This window comes from Bos grunniens, chromosome 12 (genome assembly GCF_055505025.1).
Source record: "Bos grunniens cultivar Pamir isolate PY7600 chromosome 12, Bosgru_T2T1.0, whole genome shotgun sequence".
Classification (NCBI taxonomy): Eukaryota; Metazoa; Chordata; class Mammalia; order Artiodactyla; family Bovidae; genus Bos; species Bos grunniens.
Window position 1 is genome coordinate 8,931,679 of NC_141176.1, and position 21,806 is coordinate 8,953,484.

The following is a 21,806-nucleotide window of genomic DNA, read 5'->3' on the forward strand; positions in this document are numbered from 1 at the left end:
GACAGAAAATAGATTACTGGTAGACTGAGGCTGGAATAGGAAAGGACATTAACTAATTTTTGTTTGATTTTTAAATTTTTTTTATTGGAGGAAAATTTCTACAATATTATGTTGGCCTCTGCCATGCATCAAGGCCATTAACTATTAACTAGCAATTTATGAGAGTAATAAAATGTTCTAAAACTTAATTATGGTAATATTGCATGACAGAAAATCTACTAAGTGATTATTAAAAATCATTGATATGTACACTCAAAATTGGTACAAAAGATGAAAATTATATCTTAATTTTTTTAAAAAAAAAGAGAGGTAAAGCAGGTTTAGAAAAACAGAGGTAGCAGTTGGTTTCATTTGGTGACATAATATTTGAGGGTGACTTCTTTTTTATGCATTGGGAAGGGGAGAAAAATAGGAAATTGCATGGAAACAGCAATAAGAATGGAATATCTCCACACTATTTCTAGCTCCATGTTGTGGGGGAAAAAAAAAAAATCAGCTCCGACTAGAGATAAGTAGCATCCTCAAAATAGAGATAGGAGTCAGAGCAAGAGAGTAAAGAACATTCAGAGAAGGGGTTCAGAACATGATGGACTTTCTATGGACTAGGAGCATTTCTAGGGAAGGTCCCCTGGAGAGGGGCATGGCAACCCACTCCAGTATTCTTGCCTGGAGAATCCCTTTGTCTGAGGAGACTGGTGAAATACATTCCATTGAGTCACAGAGACACGACTGAAGTGACTTAGCACACATGCAGGAGCATTTCTAAGGGCATAGGAGAAGTGTTTTGAGAGCTCAGAAGAAATGAGAAGTAGATTAGTAAGGGGCATGTACTTGACTTCAAGGAAACGAGAATCGGAATAACCTGTGAGACCTAGTTTATCTTGGTAATTGATATAAACCAAGATAAAGGGCATGTGAAGTATGAAGGCTCTTTGATTTGTCAGCTAGCAAGTTACCCTGTCACTGTTCCATAGATGCTGGCAGAACACTTTAGATTCCTGCATCAAAGCAAAGAGCTTCATCACTCACCGTCCAGCAAGCAGCAAGCCCTTCTTGTTCACGCTGGTGTCTCTCATCCCACAAGACTCCTGAGTGTGACAAGAGTGACCCATGTGGCACACGCGCTTGTACTGTGTTTATATCATGACTAAGGAACAGCCATCTTAAAGAAAGCAAATCCTTTAGATATGGCTACAAGTTAACCTGCCTGATCTTCCCTGGAAAAATCATTATACTGGTTACTTCTACACCTGGTCAATAAGTAGATCTACTGTCTGTTTGAGAACGGAACGTAGTATCTATCTTCCAAGACAGACAACTTGGTATATGTAGGGAAAGAGCAAATTCGCCCAGATGGCCTGGTCAGGCTCTCTCACCCCAAGGTCTCTTGCTCTTTCTTGCCCCGTGTTTTGTGAATAATGATTATGTAACAGCTGAGATCACTTACAGCACTGTGGTACTGTCTTGGTCACCGGCTACTTTGTGGGCTAAGTGTGTATATGCTGCTGCTGCTAAGTCACTTCAGTCATGTCCGACATGTGCGACCCCATAGATGGCAGCCCACCAGGCTTCCCCCGTCCCTGGGATTCTCCAGGCAAGAACACTGGAGTGGGTTGCCATTGCCTTCTCCGAGTGTATATATGAGCTCCACTTAAAGTGGTGCCATTATTGCTGTGGCATGCTTGTGTCCATTGGGTCAGCCATGAGAGGAAAGAATAAGCATGTCTGCAGCTCCCACAGCTCCTTGCATCTTCTTCCAACCTCTTAGCTCGTGCCTTGCCTACCCTGGGTTCAGTGAACAGTGGGCACACTGAGGAACAGTGAGACAACTGGCATCAGGAACAGGATCAGTGAGACAACTGGCATAGTCAACAGGATGAAGAGCAATACAGCAACATGAGTGGGATGCATATACAGGATAGTGTATCTGTTTACCATACAAACATCAGTTGAAAACAGCCTCTAACAAATGTTATCAGGGTATCTAATCACAAGATGTTTAGAAATGACTCTTCTGAGAAAGGGTAAAATGATATTCTTCTTCGCAGCCTCAATCAGATTGTCATAGTAACACAAATGACCTTTTTAGAGGTATAAGAAGTGGTGAGGAGTTCTGGCAAAGATGACGAAACACCCTGGGACATATTCTTTTCTCCTCGATGTTTGGAAGCCAGGGTAGGGGTCTTATTGGAAATACCTGAAGCTCTGAGGAGGCTCTCTTTATTGCATGCATGTTGTAAACTTAATCACGTCTCATATTAACGTAAAGACTCTAAAGAAGTTGAATTATTACTCACAAAAGTCTACTTTCTTCCCCTCACTCCTTTGATAATGATTTTCAGTAACACAAACGGGATGTTAATAGATCTAACACAAATAGATACTTGAAATGTGTTTGTACAACTGGCCTTGCTCTTTTATAGAATCTACCATCACTCCGTGAAGAATATAAGGGAGCCAGCTGAATGTATCCTGGAAGAGCCAATCCCCAGGAGCAAGCGGGTTTAGCTGAGATAAACAGGGCAACACAGGTTAGCTAAGTTAGATAAGTCGATTGCCTGCAAATCTGAAGGTAAGTGAGAATTAAATGACTTGGGGTTTTTAAAGCCATTGAATTTAAAGGGTTTGGGGTTATTTATTTGTGTGTTTTTTTTTGGTTTGTTTTTCTTTTGTAATGGCTATCTGATATACTGTTTGAATACAAAAAAAAAAAAAAGAACGTCTTGACAGAAGAAGTAGAGATAGATATTTCAGGAATACGGGTTACCAAAGAGAATATTAGTTTACTATGGCAATAGCAGAGTATATGCATGTTTTCACATGTGACAGACAGCCTGGGAGCAGACATTCTAGGAAGGGTGTAGTGGTCTCAGTATGCATTCAGGGACCAGGCTCTTTCTATTTCACAATTGCTAAAATTCTCCAACTAGTTTCCAATGGGCAAAGGCCTACCTCATAACTCATGTTATATTACATTGTTATTTATATTAAAAGATTTAGCATTATTTAAAAATCATATTAATAATTAACAATAATAAGTGAAGTTGTGATTAGTAAACTTAATGACATGGTAAATTGATTCATGAACATAAGTGAAGTTCATGTAAAGCTTGTTCTTACAAAATCCTTGATTTAGCAGCAATCTGTGTAAGAAGAGGGATAACTTAAGAATCAGAATCTGGAATCTTTTTAAATTTTTCAGTGAAATAATTACTAAATTTGAATGTAAAAAATGTGATTAAGTACTTTGTTTTACAAACATATAGAATTTATGATTTATTAATATTCATTCATTATCACATCATATAGACAGTGATCCACACAGAACCCCTGCAAATGAATGATAAAAGTAAAATGTAAACAAACAAATGTAACCTGTGCATCATATAAATTGAAAATTATTTTCTACAGCAGTAATTTTTATGTAATGGATTAGAGAATTGCAATACTTAACTTTTTGTCACCTTTTGCTGCTGCTGCTGCTGCTGCTAAGTCGCTTCAGTCGTGTCCGACTCTCAGCGACCCCAAAGACTGCAACCCACCAGGCTCCGCCGTCCCTAAGATTCTCCAGGCAAGAACATGGGAGTGGGTTGCCATTTCCTTCTCCGATGCATGAAGGTGAAAAGTGAAAGTGAAGTCGCTCAGTCGTGTCCGACTCTTAGGGACCCCATGAACCGCAGCCTACCAGGCTCCTCCGTCCATGGGATTTTCCAGGCAAGAGTACTGGAGTGGGGTGCCAGCGCCCTCTCCGTTGTCACCTTTTATCTATGGGAAATCTGAAATGAAAAGTGATGATCCTTATTCTACATTTTATATGAGCAATGGTACTCTGAGTTCCAAATCATTGAATCAAATATTTGCTTTTAGAAAGAAAAAAATGAAATAAACAAACTTCATGTTAGACATGCAATATTGTCTCATTTAAACCTCATACAAGCCTTGTTTAGCACTATTTCATTTTTAATTTGAGAGACAAGGACAATCATATTGCATATACATTAGCTATGTTTATATATCTAACTACATTGTACATTTTTTTCAAAATTAATCTCTGAATCAAAATCCACTGCATATTTTTATTTAAATCTTCTTTTCTATATATATCAAATATACAGACTAGTTATGCTACAACTTTTGCAGTCATCAACTTTCTCTACCCAAAAAAAAGTAAATTGAGGAAAGGAAATTAAAAAGGTATTAAAAATAAAAATAAGCACATTTAATAATAAATCATTATTGTAATTTCAGTCATACAAGTTAAATAATTATTGAACATGTGCAAATATAACCATTTACCTTTATTTTATCATGCACCTAAATTGTATAATAGACTTCGCTGGTGGCTCAGACAGTAAAGCGTCTACCTATAATGCAGGAGACCTGGGTTCAATCCCTGGGTCAGGAAGAGCCTCTGGAGAAGGAAATGACAACCCACTCTGGTACTCTTGCCTGGAAAATCCCAAGGACAGAGGAGCCTGGCAAGCTACAGGCCATGGAGTCACAAAGAGTCGGACATGACTGAGCAACTTCACTTTCTTTCACTCAATTTATATTTTTCATAATTACAAAATATTAAAACACATTTAGGTAATTTCTTTTCCTGCTTTTATATTTTTGTGATTAAAATCAGACTAATTAAAGAGAGAGAAGCAAAATTACAGTGCTCTATATAAAATTTCTAGTTAGATGATGGAAATAAGCAGATTTTAGAAGGAATAAAAAAAGCATGTATATGTTTGTTGACACTGCATTTATTGCATTGCATTTGGCAAAGTTTGGGAAAGACTTGAATTTCTAGTCTAGCATATCATGTTTTGATATATTGCCATAATTTTATAATTTTATATTTTGATTACATTATTTGTCATAGAAACTAAATGAAGTAAATGAATCAGATTAATTGATGAAAATAATAATTTATTTAAAAATTAAGAATAGAGTTTTGTGTGAGGTTATTTCACTTAGCATGATGCCTTTAACTTTCACCCATGTTGTGTTGACACACTTTCCTTCTTTTTTTAAAGCTGAATAATATTCCATTGTATGTAGGCTCCATATTTTCTTTATCTATTTATCCATTGATGGACTTTTAGTTTGTCTCCACATTTTGGCTATTCATTGCAATGAATGAACATGAGTGTTCAAGGAAAAATATACTTTCAAAGTACAAAATATTTCTCATATACCAAATGAATAATCAAAAAATTGGAAGCTGCTAAAAATTCTGACAAATTTCTCTCAACCACTACTTTTGAAATCAAACTATTAAACATTATTCTTTAAATCTTTAGGTAAACAGTGAATTGCTAGAGTTTTTAACAATCTGTCAATATAAAAATGTCAATCTAATATCAATGTTTTAATATATTTTATTCTAAAATTATATTTCAACATGAAAGAGAACATTGACTATCATTAAACATGTAATACATAGGTAATGTAAGTAGGAGAGGAAGAGAAACTATAAGGCAGTCATATAAAATAAATTATTTATCATTATTCTTTTTAACTTCATTCACACATATCCAAAAAACAAGCATATATACTTAATGTCATCATTAGGTTAGAAGTATAAACAAGGCAAAGAGAAGAGTAATATAGTTTAAAAATATTTCTGAAAAAAAAAACAAAAATAAAAATATTTCTGTCTCTACTGAAATTAGGTTGTTAATTCCCTGAATAATAATCTCAAAACTTGTTAGCTTTTAGTATGTTAATTATATCATGTGCCTCACCCTCTTGGTACTTGAGTTATTCTTTGCCAAGTATGGTATCTGAAACTGAAGTTGCTTTTGAACCTCTTATCTAAGCCTATTCTCAGCCCACTTTTTAAAGTCTTACATGTGTGCATGCTATGTCACTTCAGTCGTGTCTGACTCTTGGCAAATCCATGGACTGTAGCCCACCAGACCCCTCTATCCATGGTATTCTCCAGGCAAGAATACTGAGGGGGTTCTCTAGGGGATCTTTCTGACTCAATAATTGAATCCAGGTCTCCTGCACTGCAGTAGGTTCTTTAAATTCTTGGGTTATGTCAAAACCTAATCTTTTGCTAAGAGCTTAAAATGAAGGTAGGGTAGGTAAATGTCTTAAGAGGGCAGGTAAATGTCTTGACTGCAAATGTGTGGCATTCCAAAGAGTAGACCTTTAACAGTAAGATTTAAGTACTTGTAGGTCTCTGGAGAGTTTCTCAGATGGCTCAGTGTAATGAATCCACCGGCCAATGCAGGGAGATGCAGAGACTCATGTTTACCCCAGCGTCAGGAAGATCCCCTGGAGGAGGGCATGGCAAGTGGCTCTAATACTCTTGCCTGAAGAATCCCATGGACAGAGGAGCCTTGTGGGCAACAGTCCATAGGGTGGCAGAGTGGCATGACCGAGTGACTGATTAGATACACATGGTTCTCTGGAAGCTTGCATCATGGATGAATAAGAAGAATAACAGAAGAGATATTATATAGTGAGCATTGCAAAGAGAAATAAAAATGGAGAATTGAGTGGTGAAAAATACATACACTCTTAAAAGCATATAGATTTAAATCACTTCTGTGATTACCCTTTAACCCTCCCAAATCAGTTCACAGGAATTCAGTTCTTGGATGTTTTATTTCACTGCTACTCTTTTTCCAGACTTACTGTCTTTTAAGGCATCTGAACTGATAAGAAATTAAGTCCTTATGTGTATGTTTCCAACTTAATAGACAATGCGTTATCTAAAATGCAAGAAAAGCTGGCAAGTTTAAAATCAGAGAATACATCACTGACTGCAAATGAAGGCACAGCAAGGGCACAATACTGACCTCTTAGTAACATTTAGCTCGTGATCCTACTTCAGCAAGCCAACAATGACATGGAGTCATTAAAATATTATAGGAAAAACTGCCTATTGAAATGTTGTATGCTCTACTATTTAAAGAACTCACCTACAGCATCTGGAAAAAAAAAGAAAACTTCCCAGGGCCACCTGACTCTCTGCAGGTTACAAACATCACTCTTTAGTTCATTTACTAAATAGGCATAAAATTTATACTATAATATTAAAATTGTTGTAGGATGATAGTAAAAAAGGAAAAAGTAGTAAGATAGTTAAGTGTCTATAAGCTTGTTACATATCATCTGTGCTAAGCATGTGTACATCTATAAAATTTTTAAGAGAATCAGTGGAAAATTCCACTCATTTCCAATAGCATCAGCAGTGAATCTCAGTAAGGATGACAGAAGACCAAAAACACCCTTTAAGATTTGTATCTCCTGACTTAATTTCTGTTAAATGTGTGTCTTTCTCCTCTACTGTGTACTTGTGAGCCCCTTATACACTTCAATTTGTTTTTACTCCTGTTGTCCTTAGACTCCATGCGTGTCTGCTAGATGGCTTCAGACGTATCTGACTCTGTGTAACCCCATGAACTGTAGCCTGCCAGGCTCCTCTGTCCATGGGATTCTTCAAGCAAGAATACTAGAGCCAGTTGCCATGCCCTCCTCTGGGAGATCTTCCCAACTCAGGGATCGAACTTGTGTCTCTTTTGTCTACCTGCAGTGGCAGGCAGATTCTTTATGGCTAGTACCACCTGGAAGCCACCTTAGACTCTATCCTTGATGAAATAAAGTTCTTTACAGTCTTCTTTTCTTGCCCCAGTAGTGATTTCTAGAAACTGGGCTTTTGAAATCCCAAATTAAATTATTAACATGTGTTTTAGCTACAGTTAATGAGAAAAGTTTGCAATTTCTTATGCTGAATATTATCTAGAATTTTATGTTTGATATGTTTCAATGTTTGACTAATGGGAGAAGAGTAGAGAGGGTCAGAAAGGAATTAATAATTTAAATAATCCATAATATAAATTGTTCTTCTTAGTTCTGCTTTTGTCACTTTTCATACCTAAGGGAAGGTGTATCCTTTCAAATCCAGTTATACTTGGAGAGTGAAGCTGCTGCTGAGTTGAGGAAAAGATCATTAGTATCCTAAGGATGCATGCTTACTTCATTTTTATTTAAACTGAAGTGTAACATTTATTATGGAACTACTGAGAATCTGGAAAACTCCACATGAAATAACAGCCATAGAAATTTTTATAACGAACTGTAAAGGGTATCTCAATGTCTATTTCAAAACCGATTTGATGAATACAGAAAAGGTCAAACTAAAAATAACTAGACTGAATCAGTCATAAGTGTAGTAACATATGCCTCATTTAATAATGAACTCTAAATTTGCACCACAGTTTAAGTCGTATCATGAATGCTAATTCTGACAGCAAAGGGTTATGAACTACCTGTTGACTTGCACCCAGCACAAGGTCAAATAGTTAAGCGCTAATGAAACCCTGATATACCAGAAGGTGAATGACTGATGGGAGTGGGCTGCTGGGAAGAAACTGCAATAGCGCTGTGACACATTCAGAATGACACCGTGTCCTGAAACAGAAACGGCTGTGATCCCATCTGTTGATGAAGTCTAACTGCTTCAGTTAAAGCCTCGCTATGTAGGCTACATATTTCCTAGGAGATATTTTTTTATCTCCGTAAACATTCAGATGTTACAAGTGCTAAACAGTTTCAGGTTCCCCTTACATATGCATGCGGTTTGCTATTTCTAAAGGTTTCATTAATATTTTTGGCACGTTGAGCAACAATAAAGACTTTCGTGTGGGGACTGGAGGATAGTCAGTTTTACCCAAGAGCGGATTCAAAGTTTCTGAACATCATGTTGTCCATGAAGATTTTTAACATTTTGTGTCCATGGTAGTGATCAAATGGAAATTTAATTTACGCTTGTTAAAATTCAGAAAATCAAAGGGAGCCCAAAGCACTGAAACTCTGATAAAGCTGATGTTGTTAATGGGAGCGTACTTTTATATGATCTGTAAGTGTATACTCTATCAAGTCTGTATTTTTATCATATTCCCCAATCACTTGCACCTTATGAAAACAAATCAATTTTTCGTGTATCTCTGTCTCTTTTGAGGACTTCTCTATAGCCCTAATGCATTTCCTCTGCTCACCTCATTGGCCTTTTAATTGTGCCATGGGAGTAAAAGGTAAGCAACAGCAAATTAAGGGAAAAAAAGAGGAGAGGGTTGATTTTCACAAAAAAAGCCCTATTCCAAAAGGCAATATTAAGGCAAAGTGAAATTAGATGAAGTAAAACACATAAATATTCTTGCACGCACAAAGAGAAAGGAGCATTTGGAGTATGCATTTCAAATTATTCTTTTCTTGTTCGTTTAGGAAATCTTGATAATGTTGATATGACATAACACTCTAAGTGTTCGGTAAAGTGTTTATCTTAGTTAAGAAATGACTTTATGTTAAAACTAACTTTCAATATAACTCAGTTAGGTTTACTTATCATTTGGAAAATTGGAGGAAAACCACAAATCTATCAATCCTCGTGTCAGTTTCTATTTTTCTTCTTCTAATGCCCCCAGCTACGATCACGGCAATAAGTTACAATGATCCCCATAGCCAGAAGTGAAAATATTTCCAATTTTCCAAAAGAAAGCATTTTAAGTAATTAATTTTCATTTGTTTGGGGGATGAAGTTCACACTTTATAACTAATAGAGACTCAAAAATGCTTCCTATGCCCCTACTGTGTGTTTTTCACTAGGAATCAAAACCTGAACAAACTACTGATTCTCAAAAGAATTAGAATTCTATTAGCTATAAATCAAATAATGTGAATACAAATTAAATTTAGACAAACATTTACGTACATAATTTAAGTAGATGTTAATCATATGTTGCATAACTTATTATAAAATGATGGGATGAGCAACTCTCTAAAAGGGGAGGGCAACAGGGAACAGGAAACACGATTCTGTTGGAAAGTTTAGCCAAGGAAAACAACCTCGTCTGGAGGACTGAGAAGGTATCCAAAATAAATCAGGCTTCAGCTGCTATCCAAAGCAAAAGAAGGAGGTAAGTAATCACATGAGTGCACTAGAGTAAACCCACTCAAGGAAGGATCTGGCATGTGCAAAATCTCCACGGTGATAAAGACAAGGGCACATGCCGGAAGCTGCTGGAAAGTCAGTGGGTGAGAGAACAAGCATGCCTAGATGATAAAGGAGAAGTCAGAGGATATATCCTGTAGGGTCTTTGCAAATCAGTTTAAGGACCTTGTTCTTTATCTACAATCCAGGGAAAAGCTGAGGAATGTGTAAGAGTGTCAGAGCATGTAAACTGAATTTAAAGAATCATGCCTGGGTGTAAGAGAGACTCCTTGATGACATGAGTAGCAGCGGCCAGTGGAAATGAGAGCCAGAGAGAGGTCAATCTGTTGGAGATATTTGAGATGAGAGAAAAGTAGAGGTGAGAGTGTGAAACCAGAATGACATAATACTTTAAATGACGGAAAGTAATTCTCAGTGAAGACTCTGCTGCTGCTGCTAAGTTGCTTCAGTTGTGTCCGACTCTGTGTGACCCCACAGATGGCAGCCCACCAGGCTACCCCGTCCCTGGGATTCTCCAGGCAAGAACACTGGAGTGGGTTGCCATTTCCTTCTCCAAGTGAAGACTCTACTAGGGCTTTTTTGGAGAAGTTTTTGTGAAACTAGAAGTCTTATTATTATTAATAATATTAATATAGTACATTGAATTGTGAATGGGAGATAAAAAAACTGCAGAAGTTTTATTAATATAGGAGAATTATAGGACATTTAGGAAAAAGGCATATGTTAAAAGGAAAATCAAATTCAGTGCTCCATATTCTGACCCTTTTCTTTTAACTTCCCATTGGATTCAGTGTTCTCCTGTCAAATACCTGCCATGTGACTATTTGTGTGCTTGTGTATTTGAAACATTTTTCTTAGAGTTTCACTAAGATATATTCCAAGAAATTAAAGTAAAATAAAACATTTATGAAAAATGTTTTCCAAACAAAAAATCAGAACTGGCACAGTATTACTTCTAAAAAGAGATGTTTCTAATGCCTCCTTTGATTGTACACAGCTGGGTTCCTGTATCAGTTTCTGCATGTAATCTGTTGTGAAATGCAATTTCAGGTTTTGCTATTGAAGATAATCGGGGCTCACACAGATATGTAAATCAGAAAAAGGACTTCAGGGACCATATGAAGGGTCTTTAGGGGACGTCCATAAACACTTTGAGAAGCACTGAAATAAAACATTAAATATACTTCACACATTAAATATGACAGCATGTTGAACTTATAAAAGTTGTAGATATGGATTATGTCTGTGATAAGAACAAAACCCCGGTCCAAAGTCCATTCTTTCTTCAATCTTCTAGCAGAAAATATTTCCCACAACATTTCCAATAAAACATGAAACATTAGTTTGGCTTTAACTGTCTGTCTTTCAGAAGTCATGCCTTCCTTTCATTTTTTTTCCCAATAGCCAACCACAATGCAGTGCACATATTGTAATTTTGGTAGCTTTAAATAAACATTGATTATTGATATCTCTTACATTATATTTGACATCATATTATTATTATCAGACTGTGGTTACATACTGCAAGCTATGTTGTCATAGTAAGATTTTTGTAGTTATTTTCCCCCCTTGAAAATAAGAAAGAAATAGGCATGAAGCATTTTAACAATCAGTTCAGTTCACTCACTCAGTAGTGCCCAACTCTTGCAACCCCATGGACTGCAGCACACCAGGCTTCCCTGTCCATCACCAACTCCCAGAGCCTACTCAAACTTATGTCCAATGTGCTGGTGAAGCCATCAAACCATCTTATCCTGTGTCGTCCCCTTCTCCTCCTGCCTTCAATCTTTCCCAACATCAGGGTCTTTTTCAATGAGTCAGTTCTTCACATCATGTGGCCAAAGTATTGGAGTTTCAGCTTCAGCATCAGTCCTTCCAATGAATACTAAGGACTGATTTCCTTTAAGATGGACTGGTTTGATCTCCTTGCAGTCCAAGGGGCTCTCAAGGGTCTTCTCCAACATCACAGTTCAAAAGCATCAATTCTTCCATGATCCACTTTCTTTATAGTCCAACTCTTACACCCATACATGATTACTGGAAAAACCATAGCTTTGACTAGATGGACCTTTGTTGGCAAAGTAATGTCTCTGTTTTTTAATATACTGTCTAGGTTGGTCATAACTTTTCTTCCAAGGAGCAAGGGTCTTTTAACTTCATGGCTACAGTCATCATCTGCAGTGATTTTGGAGCCCCCCAAAATAATGTCTCTCACTGTCTCCATTTTTTCCCCATCTATCTGCCGTGAAGTGATGGGAATGGATGCCATGATCTTTGTTTTTTGAATGTTAAGCTTTAAGCCAACAATTTCACTCTCCTTTCACTTTCATCAAGAGGCTCTTTAGTTCTTCTTTGCTTTCTGCCATAAGGGTGGTGTCATCTGCATATCTGAGGATATTGAAATTTCTCCCAGCAATCTTGATTCCAGCTTGTGCTTCATCCAGACTGGCATTTCTTATGTACTCTGCATGTAAGTTAAATAAACAGGGTGACAATACACAGCCTTGACCTACTCCTTTCCCTATTTGGAACCAATCTGTAGTTCCATGTCCAGCTCTAACTGTTGCTTCTTGATCTGCATACAAATTTCTTAGGAGGCAGATCAGGTGGGCTAGTATTCCCATCTCTTTAAGAATTTTTCACAGTTTGTTGTGATCCACACAGTCACAGGCTTTGGTATAGTCAATAAAGCAAAAATAGAGGTTTTTCTGGAACTATCTTGCTTTTAATGACCCAACTGATGTTGGCAATTTGATCTCTGGTTCCTCTGCCTTTTCTAAAACCAGCTTGAACATCTGGAAGTTCATGGTTCATATACTGTTGAAGCTTCGCTTGAAGAAATTTGAGCATTACTTTGCTAGTGTGTTAGATGAGTGCAATTGTGCAGTAGTTTGAACATACTTTGGCATTGTCTTTCTTTGGGATTCGAATTAAAGCTGACCTTTTCCAGTTCTGTGACCACTGCTGAGTTTTCAGATTTGCTTATATATTGAGTGTAGTACTTTCATAGCATCATCTTTTAGGATTTGAAATCACTCAACTGGAATTCCATCACCTCCACTAGCTTTGTTTTTTTAGTGATGCTTCCTTAGGCCTATTTGACTTCACATTTCAAGATGTCTGTCTCTCGCTGAGTGATCACACCATCGTGATTATCTGGGTCATGAAGATTTTTTGTACAGTTCCTCTGTATATTCTTGCCACCCCTTCTTAATATCTTCTGCTTCTGTTAGGTCCATACCATTTCTGTCCTTTATTGTGCCCATCTTTACATGAAATGTAGAGAAGATTCTACACATGGGCATCACCAGACAGTCAATAGCAAAATCAGACTGATTATATTCTTTGCAGCCAAAAGTGGAGAAGCTGTATACAGTTAGCAAACACAAGACTGGGAGCTGACTGTGGCTCAAATCATGAACTCCTTATTGCCAAATTCAGACTTAAATTGAATAATGTAGGGAAAACCACTAGACCATTCTGCTGCTGCTGCTGCTAAGTCGCTTCAGTCATGTCTGACTCTGTGCGACCCCATAGACAGCAGCCCACCAGGCTCCTCCATCCCTGGGTTTTTCCAGGCAAGAATATTGGAGTGGGGTGACTAGACCATTAAGGTATGACCTAAATAAAATCCCTTATGATCATACAGTGGAAGTGATGAATAGATTCAAGGAATTAGATCTGATAGATAGAATGCCTGAAGAACTATGGATGAAAGTTTGTGACATTGTTCAGGAGGCAGTGATCAAGACCATCCCCAAGAAAAAGAAATGCAAAAAGGCAAAATGGTTGTCTGACAAGGCCTTACAAATAGCTGAGAAAAGAAGAGAAACTAAAGGAAAGGAAAGATATGCCCATTTGAATGCAGAGTTACAAAGAATAGCTTTGTAACTTACAATAGCTTTGTTCCTTACAAAGAAGGAAAGATAAGAAAGCCTTCCTCAGTGATCAATACAAAGAAATAGAGGCAAACAATAGAATGGGAAAGACTAGAAATCTCTTCAAGAAATTCAGAGATACCAACGGAACAATTCATGAAAAGTTTTTAACAATAACTGTAGATAAAATGTGTGTTGATCCATGATACATTATGTCTCTATTTCTAATAAGGCTTAATGTAAGCAATGATTTCTGAATTTATTGCTTAAGTGTGTTGTAATTATCAGCCATTAATAGTAATCTGATTTTCATGTTAAATATATGTCACTGCTTTATGTACATGGCATTGTATGAATTAGTTTTATTGATATTTTCATTTAACTAAATAATTTAACACAAAACAGTGCCCTGAGTTAGTGCTTTTTCAAGACAATTCTGTCTTGGAAAAAATATCCTTCCCTCCAGAGGTTCTATCACAGTTTGCTGAGAAATAAGTATTTATGAAAAGGATGATAATGCCCTTGTCAGTGCTGTCCATTAGAGCTAGAATGTGAACCACATTCAGTTCAGTTCAGTTCAGTTCAGTCGCTCAGTCATGTCCGACTCTTTCTGACCCCATGAATTGCAGCATGCCAGGCCTTCCTGTCCATCACCACCTCCCGGAGTTACCTCAAACTCACGTCCATCGAGTCAGTGATGCCATCCAGCCATCTCATCCTCTGTCGTCCCTTCCCCTCCTGCCCCCAATCCCTCCCAGCATCAGAGTCTTTTCCAATGAGTCAACTCTTCGCATGAGGTGGCCAAAGTACTGGAATTTCAGCTTTAACCTCATTCCTTCCAAAGAACACCAAGGACTGATCTTCAGAATGGACTGGTTGGATCTCCTTGCAGTCCACGGGACTCTCAAGAGTCTTCTCCAATACCACAGTTCAAAAGCACCAATTCTTTGGAGCTTAGCTTTCTTCACAATCCAACTCTCACATCCATACATGACCACTGGAAAAACCATAGCCTTGACTAGATTGACCTTTGTTGGCAAAGTAATGTCTCTACTTTTAAATATGCTATCTAGGTTGGTCATAATTTTCCTTCCAAGGAGTATGTGTCTTTTAATTTCACAGTTGCAATAACCATCCACAGTGATTTTGGAGCCCCAAAAATAAAGTCTCACACTGTTTCCACTGTTTCCCCATATATTTCCAATGAAGTGATGGGGCCAGGTGCCATGATCTTCGTTTTCTGAATGTTAAGCTTTAAGCCAACTTTTTCACTCTCTTCTTTCACTTTCATCAAGAGGCTGTTAAGTCTCTCTTCACTTTCTGCCATAAGGGTGGTGTCATCTGCATATCTGAGGTTATTGATATTTCTCCCGGCAGTCTTGATTCCAGCTTGTGCTTCTTCCAGCCCAGCATTTCTCATGATGTACTATGCATATAAGTTAAATAAGCAGGGTGACAATATACAGCCTTGACGAACTCCTTTTCCTATTTGGAACTAGTCTGTTGTTCCATTTCCAGTTCTAACTGTTGCTTCCTGACCTGCATACAGATTTCTCAAGAGGCAGATCAGGTGGTCTGGTATTCCCATCTCTTTCAGAATTTTCCACAGTTCATTGTGATCCACACAGTAAAAGGCTTTGGCATAGTCAATAAAGAAGAAATAGATGTTTTTCTGGAACTCTCTCGCTTTTTCAATGATCCAGCAGATGTTGGCAATTTGATCTCTGGTTACTCTGCCTTTTCTAAAACCAGCTTGAACATCTGGAGGTTCACGATTCATGTACTGCTGAAGCCTGGCTTGGAGAATTTTGAGCATTACTTTACTAGCATGTGAGATGAGTGCAATTGTGCAATAGTTTGAGCATTCTTTGGCATTGCCTTTCTTTGGGATTGGAATGAAAACTGACCTTTTCCAGTCCTGTGGCCACTGATGAGATTTCCAAATTTGCTGGCATATGGAGTGTAGCACTTTCACAGCACCATTTTTCAGGATTTGAAATAACTCAACTGGAATTCCATCACCTCCACTAGCTTTGTTCATAGTGATGCTTTCTAAGGCCTGCTTGACTTCACATTCCAAGATGTCTGGCTCTAGGTCAGTGATCACACCATTGTGATTATCTGGGTCATGAAGATCTTTTTTGTACAGTTCTTCTGTGTATTCATGCCATCTCTTCTTAATATCTTCTGCTTCTGTTAGGTCCATACCATTTCTGTCCTTTATCGAGCCCATCTTTGCATGAAATGTTCCTTTGGTATCTCTAATTTTCTTGAAGAGATCTCTAGTCTTCCCCATTCTGTTGTTTTCTCTATTTCTTTGCACTGATCGCTGAGGAAGGCTTTCTTATCTCTTCTTGCTATTTTTTGGTACTCTGTATTCAGATGCTTATATCTTGCCTTTTCTCTTTTGCTTTCTCTTCGCTTCTCACAGGTATTTGTAAGGCCTCCCCAGACAGCCATTTTGCTTTTTTGCATTTCTTTTCCATGGGGATGATCTTGTTCCCTGTCTCCTGTACAATGTCACAAACCTCTGTCCATAGTTCATCGGGCACTCTATTAGATCTAGACCCTTAAATCTATTACTCATTTCCACTGTATAATCATAAGGGATTTGATTTAGGTCATACCTGTGTGGTCTAGTGGTTTTCCCCACTTTCTTCAATTTAAGTATGAATTTGGCAATGAGGAGTCATAATCTGAGCCACAGTCAGCTCCTGGTCTTGTTTTTGCTGACTGTATAGAGCTTCTCCATCTTTGGCTGCAAAGAATATAATCAATCTGATTTTGGTATAGACCATCTGGTCATGTCCATGTGTAGAGTCTTCTCTTGTGTTGTTGGAAGAGGGTGTTTGCTATGACCAGTGCATTCTCTTGGCAAAACTCTATTAGCCTTTGTCCTGCTTCATTCTGTACTCCAAGGCTAAATCTCCCTTTACTCCAGATGTTTCTTGACTTCCTACTTTTGCATTCCAGCCCCAATAATGAAAATGACATCTTTTTTTAGGTATTAGTTCTAAAAGGTTTCATAGGTCTTCATAGAACTGTTCAACTTCAGCTTCTTCAGTGTTACTGGTTGGGGCATAGACTTGGATTACTGTGATATTGAATGGTTTGCCTTGGAAACGAACAAAGATCATTCTGTCATTTTTGAGATTGCATCCAAGTACTGCATTTTGGATTCTTTTGTTGACCATGATGGCTACTCCATTTCTTCTAAGGGATTCCTGCCCATAGTAGTAGATATAATGATCATCTGAGTTAAATTCACCCATTCCAGTCCATCTTGGTTCGCTGATTCCTAGAATGTCGACATTCACTTTGCCATCTCCTGTTTGACCACTTCCAATTTGCCTTGATTCATGGACCTAACATTCCAGGTTCCTATGCAACATTGATCTTTACAGCACTGGACCTTGCTTCTATCACCAGTCACATCCACGACTGGGTATTGTTTTTGCTTTGGCTCCATCCCTTCATTCTTTCTGGAGTCATTTCTCCACTGATCTCCAGTAGCATATTGGGCACCTACTGACTTGGGGAGTTCCTCTTTCAGTATCCTATCATTTTGCCTTTTCATACTGTTCATGGGGTTCTCAAGGCAAGAACACTGAAGTGGTTTGCCATTGCCTTCTCCAGTGGAACACATTCTGTCAGATATATGTCAGTGAACCATATATATCAGTGTAAATATTCTAGAAGCCATTGTATATAGAAGCCGCTACACAGTCCATGGAATTCCCCAGCCCAGAATACAGGAGTGGATAACCTTTCCCATCTCCAGGGGATCTTCCCAACCCAGGGATCAAACCTAGGTCTCCTGAATTGCAGGTGGATTCTTTACCAGCTGAGCCACAAGAGAAGCCCCTCCTAGGAGCCACATTACACAAATAAAGAAATCAGAGGAAATTAATTTTGATAATTCATTATATTTAACACTGTATATATATAAAATATCATTTTACTGTATAAGTAATATAAAAATTATTAGCAATCTATCAAATAACTTTTATCATTGCAGGTGTATATTTTACATTTGTAATACTCAATTTGGACAGGAACATTTTGTTAAAAATACTAGATCTAGACTTAGATTTAATGAAATGTACAATTGAAAAGGTGGATTCATATGCTGAAGCTTTTATGAGTTATGTAAAAGTTTTCCATCACCCAAACTAAATGGAAAATCAACTTTAAAACTTAAGTAAAAATGTTTGGACACAATCTTAGAAGTTAGTATCCAAATTGTATAGTGTGCTCTTACAACAAACAAGTAGCAAAAAAAAAAAAAAAATTGATAAAAAGAGAAAAATATTGTATGGTGTCAGTTTATGTGGAATCTATAAAGCCAAACGCATAGAAAAGTTACTGAGCAAAAACTTAATTTCATCAACCCACATTTATTTACTTGGGCTCCAAGATCACTGCAGATGGTGAATGTAGCCATGAAATTATAAGACTCTTGTTTCTTGAAAAAAAAAAAAAGCTATGACCAGCCTAGACAGCATATTAAAAAGGAGAGACATTACTTTGCCAACAAAAGTTCGTCTAGTCAAAGCTATGGTTTTTCCAGTAGTCAAGTATGGATGTGAGAGTTGGATCATAAAGAAGGCTGAGTGCTGAAAAATTGATACTTTTGAACTGTGGTGTTGGAGAAGACTCTTGAGAGTCCCTTGGACAGCAAGGAGATGAAGCCAGTCAATACTAAAGGAAATCAATCTGGAATATTCATTGGAGGGACTGATACTGAAGCTGAAACTCCAATACTTTGGCCACCTGATGCGAAGAACTGATTCACTGGAGAATGCCCTGATGCTGGGAAAGATTGAAGGCAGGAGGAGAAGGTAATGACAGAGGATGAGATGGTTGGATGTCATCGTTGACTCAGTGAACATGCATTTGAGCAAGCTCCAGTAGATGGTGAAGGATAGGGAAGCCTGACATGCTGTAGTCCATGGGGTCGCAAAGAGTCAGACATGACTGAGCAACTGAGCACTGAACAGCTGAACAGCAGCCCACATACACTAAAGCCAATCTACTAATACCAAGTTGTGGTGATGAGAATGCAAAGTTTAGTGTAGGACCCCATAAAGGAATTTCTGATAGTTAATTCTCAAAAAGCTTGAAATTCCTATTGGATTTCAATAAAACATTTTTAAAGGCAATGTGTGGGAGGGGAGTCCCCGGTTGTGTGAGCAGTCTGTGTACAATTTTCTGATTACCTAACGATGACAAAAAAAGGACCCTGTCATACAATATCAATCCTTAAACTCTTATGTCTGCGGGCAACATGCTCATGGTCATCAAGTAGTTAATTTCTTTCATTTGGTGGAGATTTTAGTATCTGTAAATTAGCTCAGGAAATGGACATCAGATACTATTATTTACCTACTTCAGAGAGGAGGTAAAGCAAGGGATTAGAGGAAGGGTCTGCCCCAAGAAGTCCCAGAGAAACAACGATTACAGAGAGAAGGGAGTAGAATGGACATTACCAGAAGTAGAAGGGGCTGGGAAAAATGGACAGGTACTGGTCAACGGGTATAAGCTTCCAGTTATGAGATAAATAAGTTCTGAGATAAATAAGTTCTGAGAGCTTAGTGTACATCATGGTGACCACAGTTAAAAATACTGTATCACATGCTTGAAATCTGTGCATACTGTAGATCTTACATGTTCTCACCACACACACACACAGGCACACACACACACACACACACACACAATGGTAATAATTCAATCATTTCTTAATATATACAAGCATGAAATTATCAAATCATACAGTAAAACTGCCAAATACAAATTGATAAGTCTAGGGAAAATTTCCACATTCAAGTTACTTAAGATAAAGTTAAAAAACCAGTTCTCATTCTCAGTTCGCTCAGTCGTGTCTAACTCTTTGCAACTCCATGGATGGCAGCACACCGGTCTACCCTGTCCATAACCAACTCCAGATCTTGCTCAAACTCATGTCCATCAAGTTGGTGATGCCATCCAACCATCTCATCCTCTGTTGTTTACATCTCCTCCCTCTTCCAATATTTCCCAGGATCAGGGTCTTTTCCAAGGAGTCAGTTCTTTGCATCAGGTGACCAAAGTATTGGAGTTTCAGCTTCAGCATCAGTCCTTCCAATGAATATTCAGGACTGATCTCCTTTAGGATGGACTGGTTTGATCTCCTTGCAGTCCAAGGGACTCTCAAGAGTCTTCTCCAACACCACAGTTCAAAAGCATCAATTCTTTGGAGCTCAGCTGTCTTTATAGTCCAATTGTCACACCATACATAACTACCGGAAAAACCATACCTTTCACTGTATGGACCTTTGTTGGCAAAGCAATGTCTCTGATTTTTAATATTTCCTAATCACTAATGCCAAAGAATCTGAGGTTGAACAGTTCTATGAAGACTTACAAGACCTTCTCTAACACCAAAAAACAAAAAAAAGTGGTGTAGTAAGGGTCTGCAATTATCAATCTTATTATCCTATGACCTTCATTATGTCCTATTATCTTAATATTTAATACATTAATGGGTTGTCATTTGTTATTGTTTGTTAATCACTAAGTTTTGTCTGACTCTTTTGTGACCCCATGGACTGTCAGGCTCCTCTGTCCACAGGATTTCCTAGGCAAGAACACTGGAGTGGGTTGCCATTTCCTTCTCCAGGGGATCTTCCTGACCTGGGGATCAGACCTGCATCTCCTGTATCGCAGGCAGATTCTTTACCACTGAGCCATCACGGAAGCCCTAATAGAGAAAATACACTTGGAAAATTTAGAATTTGTAGTGTTATTTATAAATCTTCTTTCAGAAAACAGCTTCTTAATGTTACTTTAATTGCTTGCATTTTACATACCATAGTATAGATAGATAGTGGGTCAGGAAGAAGCTCTGGAGGAGGGCATGGCAACCCACTCCAGTATTCTTGTCCTGAGAAGCCCATGGACAGGAGGCTGTAGGGCTGTGGTTCATAGGGTCACTAAGAGTCAGAGACAACTGAAGCTACTTAGCACATAGATAGATAGATGATAGATATTTGGATAAACTGGTTGTTACTGCTACTATATAATTATACACAGTAGTATTCTCTGCTGCTGCTACTGCTGCTAATTCGCTTCAGTCGTGTCCAACTCTGTGCAATCCCATAGACGGCAGCCCACCAGGCTCCCCCATCCCTGGGATTCTCCAGGCAAGAACACTGGAGTGGGTTGCCATGTCCTTCTCCAGTGCATGAAAGTGAAAAGTGAAAGTGAAGTTGCTCAGTCATGTCTGACTCTTAGCTACACCATGGGCTGCAGCCCACCAGGCTCCTCCATCCATGGGATTTTCCAGGCAAGAGTACTGGAGTGGGGTGCCAGTATTCTCTAGGGTTACATAATCCAATATGGTAGCTACTAGCCACATTAATATCAAGCATTCTAGTGTGGCTTGCCTGAATTATGATGTAGTGTAGGGATAAAGTATACACTGGAGTTCAATGAGTTAGTGTATAAAAAAGGAATATATCATATATTATTAATAATTTTAATTGAATGTACATTTCACTGATAATGTATTATTTCACCTAATTCTTTTGACTTTTCACAATTAAGATAATAGAAAATTATTTAGAGCTGCCATTGTATTTCTATTGTATGGTCTTGCTCTAAAGTTTTAAAATATCCTTTAAAATTTATTGAGCGCAACTTATTTTAAAAATATTATAACAGTACTTATTATGTACATGGGCTTAGCAGATGGCAAGTGGTAAATAATTCAGCTGTCAGTGCAGAAGATACAGGAGACTTGGGTTTGTTCCTTGGGTCAAGAAGATCCCTTGGAGAGGGAAATAGCAACCCACTCATGTATTTTTGTCTGGAAAATTCCATAGACAGAGGAGCCCGGTGGCCTACTGTCCATGGGGTCACAAAGAGTTGTGCACAGTTGAGCAAGTGAGCACATATTGTATACACAGATAGACATGTATATAACATGCTGC